This window comes from Vicugna pacos, chromosome 35 (genome assembly GCF_048564905.1).
Source record: "Vicugna pacos chromosome 35, VicPac4, whole genome shotgun sequence".
Classification (NCBI taxonomy): Eukaryota; Metazoa; Chordata; class Mammalia; order Artiodactyla; family Camelidae; genus Vicugna; species Vicugna pacos.
This window is the reverse complement of record NC_133021.1, coordinates 3,470,458-3,478,932: the sequence shown is the minus strand read 5'-3', so window position 1 is coordinate 3,478,932 and position 8,475 is coordinate 3,470,458. Positions and strand designations below refer to the sequence as shown.

Below are 8,475 nucleotides of genomic sequence, written 5' to 3'. Positions count from 1 at the left end.
TTACAGTTCAGTTCACTATCTGACTTATACTATTTACCTAGACTGTCATGAAAAACGGAGTCCTAATACATGTTCAAGTTCAGTCAAAGACTCCCCTCACTTACCACACTCCCTTCACCCCAGAGAAGACATAAACCCAGCATTTGATGAATCTAGCAGAAGGCCATGGTTTCTTTGTGGGAGCTAAGTATTCAATTCCTATCTATTTCAGTCGAGACTCTTTGACCTTTAAGGGGTTCACTGTTGTTCACAGAGTGTGAAGCTAGAGGAACTCTGATTCTAGGAGGGGCTTGCTGTTCTCGTAATGGCTTCATTGCAGCTCAGGTACTGATCCTTCCAGATAGATGCCTGAGTGGAGTGGAGGGAAGAGCAAGTGCTTGCTAGCTAGGCCCAAACCTGGGAAAAGGCTTACCTGGTCTTGGTGCATTTTGGTCTGATTGGCTTGGAAATGCCCCTTGGGACGTGTGGATTCTCACGACCTCTTCCAAGAACATGAGCGTTTTGATCATCTCTGCCTTCTCTTCTCTTTTAGACGTCAGGGATCTTGGACTCGTTCTTGGAGCAGAGAATTGAGGAACTTCCTCATGTCCACGTTGGCGCTCCGTATGTTTCTGCCAGTATCAGCGAGGTTCAATATGTCTCATGAATGTCTTTCGAGCCTGGTATCCTCTCCAGCTGTCTCCAGGCCAGTATTCTCCATTGTAGCAGAACATCTCTCATCAATGTGTTCGCATCTCTCCTCAATCCGTTCAGCCAGGTTTTCGGCCAGAATCTCTTTGTGCCTCCCATAAAGTCAAATTCAAAAGGACTGGGCAAGTCAGAAAGTACCTCGGAGCCTCACCAGGTAGCTGATGACATGCAGATCTTCCACTGTCTGCCCTTTCAAGTGCTGGAAACTGACCCGTGAACTCAGGTTTTGGGCTGCAGCAGTATCTCGAACTGACACAGCTTCCCGAAACAAAGACCTAAGCCAAACTCCACAGAGGGTGGCAGCCCCTCCATCATACTGATCCACCCACAAAACTCTTCCCGGTTAAGTAAGATCCACCAGCCACAACCAGCCTCGCGGTACACACCAACATTCCATTGGAATGCAACCCCTAACTGCCATCCCCAATGGCTGCTGCATTTTCTCAGTGTTGGCTGAGGGGCTGCATCTGACGAGAGGTTCCTAAGGTAAATGTGATTCTACCCACTAGCGTCCCATGGGCCTTTGTTCTTCCTTCTTTCCTTTGGTTCAGTTCTGTATGCACAGTACCAACGGATGGAAGTGTGTCCATTTGCAGTAGATGTTATCCTCGTCTTTAAACTTTCTAACAGTTCACAGGACACAGAGACCCACTACAGGAATCTTATATTCCTGTAATATCCGTACATTCAGAATACATAACCGTCGGTTGATTTCTGCTGAAATACCCGAACTCACAAGACATGGATCCATTGGTTTCATGGGGGCTGAAATGCCTAGAAATGAAACCAACCCCAATGTGCACTTTACTGTCTGTTTCCTTTGCTCTTAGTACACTTTTGCAGAGCTACTTATCTTTGTTATAGGCTTATGCCATTTCTTCTCTACGTAGTGTAGAGTATGGCATTCATCCATCCTGTTGGAAGACTTGCAAGTCTTTATCACGGACTATGAAACCATTTGATTCCAAATCTGCATTTGGGTTAGGTCACGATATGCTCTTATGGATCAATATTTACGAATATAAATGCACGCCTCTGATTTCCAAATACAAGTGTGCTGAGTACATGCAAGCCCTGAAACTGGGTCGATGCGTGCTGGATGATCCTTGACATCATCTTGAGTATTTTCTTTTGAATAATCATGGTTCCCTTGGTATATGTCAGCCAACCGTACCCTTTTGGTTCTTGTTTTTTCTTTGATTCTTGGCTTTTCTGCTTCTCGTTTGATTTGCAAACATGTCAGGCCATGCATCTCTCCATTTGCATCAAACAGAGAGTTTTATCAGCTGATTCACTTAAGATTGTGCTTACTATCAGCTATGATTTCCTGCTTCCCACTCCCATCTTTAGGGTTTCGATGTCCTCCTTGCCTTCTTCTTGTTTCTTCTTTGCGGCTCCTGCTCTTCTTGCATTTGCAATAATGGTTCTCTTCTTTCCATTTCATCTTGCTGCTTTTCTATTCAGGGGAGATTCTCAACCTTTCTTTTAGGATAAGTTTCGAACTGCTGAATTCTTTTAAGATTTGCCGGTCTGTGGAAGTCTCTAGCTCTGCCGTTACTAGAAATGGTGGTCATGTGGCATAGGCTACCGAAATGGCAGCACTTTGCCATTCAGGATTGGTCTATGTCCTGACACTCCTCCCTGTTTTCCAGTATTGCTGCCGAGATATCAGCTGAAACCCCTCTGGAGGTTCTTTTGTGAACATGTTGCTTTCCTCCAGGTGCATTTTAAATCACTGGGATGCTCATGAACTTTGTTGATTTGAATCATACAGCTGCTGGTAGATCTATTGGGATTCCACCTCCTTTGGACGCTGTGTACTTCCTGAGTTCGCATAGATGATTCTTTCTTGGGTTTCAACAAGTTTCAGTCTGATTTTCCTACAGATAACTATTCAGATATTTTTTGTTTCTTTACCTCTTGCTTTTCCATCTGGGACTCTTAGGAATCCTATTCTTTTATGCCTTGTCTTACCCCAGGATTCAACAGCAGTGTTTTCATTGGTCTGCTTCTGCCCGAGGGATTTATGTTCCTCTGTCTTCAGAGTCATTCATGCGTCCCTCTGCATTACCTAGTCTGCTTAGGACTGAGTTTGAGCCCTGATATTATCCCATCCTTTGAGTTTTCTGATATTATTTGGCTTGTCTTTAGGCTTTCTCTTCCCCTTTTCTGGTATTCTGCCTTTTGTGATTCTGAGACACTGTTGTTCTTCAGTGTTTCCCTCACCTCCATTTTCAATACTTTCTCTGGATAGCTTTTCACAGTCTAGTTGTTTGAAAGCTTATCTTTTGGGCCTTCAATCTCTTTGGAACTGAAAGTGGTACTTCCTGTTTCTTTTACTGTATATTTCATCTCTACTGGTCAGGTATTATCAGGTATCTAATGGAGACATCTAGGGCTTTGTGAAGTGAAAACTTTAGACTCTTGGCTCTACGCAATTCCATGGGATTTCTATGAGGACAATTTGTCCTTGACATTGATGCCATGTCCTGTTCCTGTGTGTGTTGTCTGGTATAGCTCCAATTTCTGGTGTTGCCTTAGTTGTGATGAACACACCATAATGTTTCGATTAACATGACCTCATTGTGATTACGCTTATCTCACAATTCTGAAAGTGCACAGGACACTTCCTCTTGTGGAAATGAAGCTTCTAAAGGTTCTCAGCTCTGCATTCTGCTCTATGTCCTTTTGGAGTGTTTCCAAAACAGCCAAATGAGAGTTCACTTGTGCTTTGTAGTGCCACGGCTATGTCCCAATGAAACCAGGTCTTCCCATGGCTTCTCTGTCTACAGAAACCCCAGTGGAAGCAGATCTATGGATGTCACACATCAGGGCCTGCTGGAATGTTCCCGCAGAACGACCTTGTTGTCCTCGGTGCTGTACCGTTCCGGTGCCATCCCAAATGCAGCATCTACTTCTGGGAGATAATGCTGAATGAAATGCTTCCTCTTCTCACTCTGTGGACTTGGACCACTCTTCCTTGTCCTCTCATCCTTGTGGCACGGGTGCACGAAGGCAACCGCAGAGCTGTTGCGATCCTGTGCCTCAAACCAAACAGTAATCCCAGCCCAGGTTATGAATGTAGCCGATCCTAAGGCTTTTCATTCTGATATCAAACCCAAGGCCCCCTGGATCCCTCAGACCAGAGGCACGATATCTCAGATTCAGCCTCACACGTGCTCTGTTGGCAAAATGCCAAATTGGTCCCTGGTCCTGCAGATGCACTGGGTGTGGCCATGGGACATATCGATAACCTCAACCGCGCGCGCCAGTGTGGTTGCTTTCTCATTGAGGTCACAGGTCGGTTTCCTCTCTTGATAGGACCCACCACATCCCACAACGCACTCCAGATCCCTGAGACTCAGCGTGTGCCATCATCCGTAGCCCTATCCCTCATTGACCGCTGCCTTTGCTACCTCAAATTTGGCAGCTCGGTTCTTGGTCCCAGAATCAACTGTGGGGATATTTTGCGCTGGTTTCTTTGAGTTCTGTCAGCCAAGCATCTGCTGTGCACTCTTGTAACCCTCAGCGCCTCACCTTCAGTCCCATGTCTCCTGTCCACTTGAGAGTGTGCTTCCAAGTGAAACAGAGTTTCACATTTGCTGCTCAATCACCAGGGGTCAGACCCTGCACTGGCTTCCATTCTCTGCTTTGCCTTCTCCTACTTCCAGGTGTTCTGTGGCCTCATCCTGTCTTTGGAAGAAACAGACCTCTCTTCGGCAAGTGTTCTGTGCCAAGGGCTGGGTGAGGGGATGTTTCCATTGCTGCGTACATGGGAGTGAGTGAGCGCAGGTTGCACTGCTTCTCTTCCAACTTGGCATCGATGAATCAACCCTTTCAAGATACATTTCACAGAAATGTGGTTTTGGTTTAGCTCTTTGTTTCCATAGAGCCGTGGTGGGAGGGATTGTCCGAAGCCTCTAGTTTTGACATTGTCTTGATATCTCATTTGCAGCCTTTAAAAAGTTTAATAGAATTGATTTACATGTTTTGGGAGTTATACGAAAATGAAGTTAGTTTCTGAAAGATACTAAATCGACCTAGAATCAAGACTTGACAATTTTGGTACCATTTTGTCAGCTCTAAGGAAAACATAGACAGATAGAATGCAAACTCGCAGTCCAAACTGTTAAAGGGGTCATGTCAACTGTTTACTATTGAAGCCTCCGAAACCAACTGGAGCCATGAAATAACTATTGGAGAAATGAAACAACCCCCAACCTTGGATTCACTTGTGCACGTGGTGCCCTTTACTCCCAATGACACCTTCTGGCCAATGTTGGCATTTCAAGGGGTAACATCCCTCTCTAGGAAAATACAAGAGAAAACAAACCAAACATACACATTTAGGTTTGAATCCAAAAGCACCTAGAGGCATTATAGCTATGAGAACCCTGCTGAAGCTAGGCTAGGCTATTGAGAACCAGGTGTTCTTCTATCAGTGATGAGAACGCTTAATCATCCGATCATGTCGGGTACAGCAATGGAACGCAACCAAGTCTGCACCCCCATGATATAGTGCCCCCGGGGGCTTCACTCAAGTGAAAGACGGTCCACATAAGCTGTGTCTTTAATGCCATTGGTGACCTTTACAATTCAGTTCACTATCTGACTTATACTATTTACCTAGACTGTCGTGAAAAACGGAGTCCTAATACATATTCAAGTTCAGTCAAAGACTCCCCTCACTTACCACACTCCCTTCACCCCAGAGAAGACATAAACCCAGCATTTGATGAATCTAGCAGAAGGCCATGGTTTCTTTGTGGGAGCTAAGTATTCAATTCCTATCTATTTCAGTCGAGACTCTTTGACCTTTAAGGGGTTCACTGTTGTTCACAGAGTGTGAAGCTAGAGGAACTCTGATTCTAGGAGGGGCTTGCTCTTCTCCTAATGGCTTCATTGCAGCTCAGGTACTGATCCTTCCAAATAGATGCCTGAGTGGAGTGGAGGGAAGAGCATGTGCTTGCAAGCTAGGCCCAAACCTGGGAAAACTCTTAGCTGGGCTTGGTGCATTTTGGTCTGATTGGCATGGAAATGCCCCCTGGGACGTGTGGATTCTCACGACCTCTTCCAAGAACATGAGCGTTTTGATCATCTCTGCCTTCTCTTCTCTTTTAGACGTCAGGGATCTTGGACCCGTTCTTGGAGCAGAGAATTGAGGAACTTCCTCATGTCCACGTTGGCGCTCCGTATGTTTCTGCCAGTATCAGCGAGGTTCAATATGTCTCATGAATGTCTTTCGAGCCTGGTATCCTCTACAGCTGTCTCCAGGCCAGTATTCTCCATTGTAGCAGAACATCTCTCATCAATGTGTTCGCATCACTCCTCAATCCGTTCAGCCAGGCTTTCGGCCAGAATCTCTTTGTGTCTCCCATAAAGTCGAATTCAAAAGGACTGGGCAAGTCAGAAAGTACCTCGGAGCCTCACCAGGTAGCTGATGACATGCAGATCTTCCACTGTCTGCCCTTTCAAGTGCTGGAAACTGACCCGTGAACTCAGGTTTTGGGCTGCAGCAGTATCTCGAACTGACACAGCTTCCCGAAACAAAGACCTAAGCCAAGCTCCACAGAGGGCGGCAGCCCCTCCATCACACTGATCCACCCACAGAACTCTTCCCGGTTACCTAGGATCCACCAGCCACAACCAGCCTCGCGGTACACACCAACATTCCACCTGGAATCCAACCGCTAACTGCCATCCCCAGTGGGTGCTGCATCTTGTCAGTGTTGGGGAGGGGCTGCATCTGAAGAGAGGTTCCTAAGGTAAATATGATTCTACCCACTAGCGTCCCATGGGCCTTTGTTCTTCCCTCTTTCGTTTGGTTCATTTCTGTATGCACAGTACCAACGGAGGGAAGTGTGTCCATTTGCAGTTGATGTTTTACACGTCTTTAAACTTTCTAACAGTTCATAGTACACAGAGACCCACTACAGGAATCTTATGTTCCTGTAATATCCGTACATCCAGAATACATAACCGTCGGTTGATTTCTGCTGAAATACCCGCACTCTCAAGACATGAATCCATTGGTTTCATGGGGGCTGAAATGCCTAGAAATGAAACCAACCCCAATGTGCACTTTACTGTCTGTTTCCTTTGCTCTTAGTACACTTTTGCACAGCGACTTATCTTTGTTATAGGCTTATGCCATTTCTTCTCTCCGTAGTGTAGAGTATGGCATTCATTCATCCTGTTGGAAGACTTGCAAGTCTTTATCACGGACTATGAAACCATTTGATTCCAAATCGGCATTTGGATTAGGTCACGATATGCTCTTATGGATCAATATTTACGAATATAAATGCACGCCTCTGATTTCCAAATACAAGTGTGCTGAGTACATGCAAGCCGTGATACTGGGTCGATGCGTGCTGGATGATCCTTGACATCACCTTGAGTATTTTCTTTTGAATAATCATGGTTCCCTTGGTATATGTCAGCCAACCGTACCCTTTTGGTGCTTGTTTGTTTGTTTGATTCTTGGCTTTTCTGCTTCTCGTTTAATTTGCAAACATATCAGGCCATGCATCTCTCCGTTTGCATCAAACAGAGAGTCTTATAAGCTGATTCACTTAAGATAGTGCTTTCTATCAGCTATGATTTCCTGCTTCCCTCTCCCATCTTTAGGGTTTTGATGTCCTCCTTGCCTTCTTCTTGTTTCTTCTTTGCCGCTCCTGTTCTTCTTGCATTTCCAATAATGGTTCTCTTCTTTCCATTTCATCTTGCTGCTTTTCTATTCAGGGGAGATTCTCAACCTTTCTTTTAGGATAAGTTTCGAACTGCTGAATTCTTTTAAGATTTGCCGGTCTGTGGAAGTCTCTAGCTCTGCCGTTACTAGAAATGGTGGTCATGTGGCATAGGCTACCGAAATGGCAGCACTTTGCCATTCAGGATTGGTCTATGTCCTGACACTCCTCCCTGTTTTCCAGTATTGCTGCCGAGATATCAGCTGAAACCCCTCTGGAGGTTCTCTTGTGACCATGTTGCTTTCCTCCAGGTGCATTTTAAATCACTGGGATGCTCATGAACTTTGTTGATTTGAATCATACAGCTGCTGGTAGATCTATTGGGATTCCACCTCCTTTGGACGCTGTGTACTTCCTGAGTTCGCATAGATGATTCTTTCTTGGGTTTCAACAAGTTTCAGTCTGATTTTCCTACAGATAACTTTTCAGACATTTTTTGTTTCTTTATCTCTTGCTTTTCCATCTGGGACTCTTAGGAATCCTATTCTTTTATGCCTTGTCTTACCCCAGGATTCAACAGCAGTGTTTTCATTGGTCTGCTTCTGCCCGAGGGATTTCTGTTCCCCTGTCTTCACAGTCATTCACGCGTCCTTCTGCATTACCTAGTCTGCTTAGGACTGAGTTTGAGCCCTGATATTATCCCATCCTTTGAGTTTTCTGATATTATTTGGCTCGTCTTTAGGCTTTCTCTTCCCCTTTTCTGGGATTCTGCCTTTTGTGATTCTGAGGCACTGTTGTTCTTCAGTGTTTCCCTCACCTCCATTTTCAACACTTGCTCTGGATAGCATTTCGCAGTCTAGCTGTTTGAAAGCTTATCTTTTGGGCCTTCAATCTCTTTGGAACTGAAAGTGGTACTTCCTGTTTCTTTTACTGTATATTTCATCTCTACTGGTCAGGTATTATCAGGTATCTAATGTAGACATCTAGGGCTTTGTGAAGTGAAAACTTTAGACTCTTGGCTCTACGCAATTCCATGGGATTTCTATGAGGACAATTTTTCTTGACATTGATGCCATGTCCTGTTCCTGTGTGTGTT

The 8,475-nt window shown here is 45.0% G+C and overlaps 1 long non-coding RNA gene across 1 annotated transcript; it reads right to left on the bottom strand.

Moving 5' to 3' along the window:
- Positions 1-897: 897 nt before the first annotated feature.
- Positions 898-6,455, bottom strand: LOC140691462 (uncharacterized). The gene is made up of 2 exons (XR_012067084.1): positions 6,245-6,455; positions 898-965 (listed from the first exon to the last, which is right to left on the bottom strand). It is a non-coding gene; the product is annotated as an uncharacterized lncRNA (long non-coding RNA).
- Positions 6,456-8,475: the final 2,020 nt, after the last annotated feature.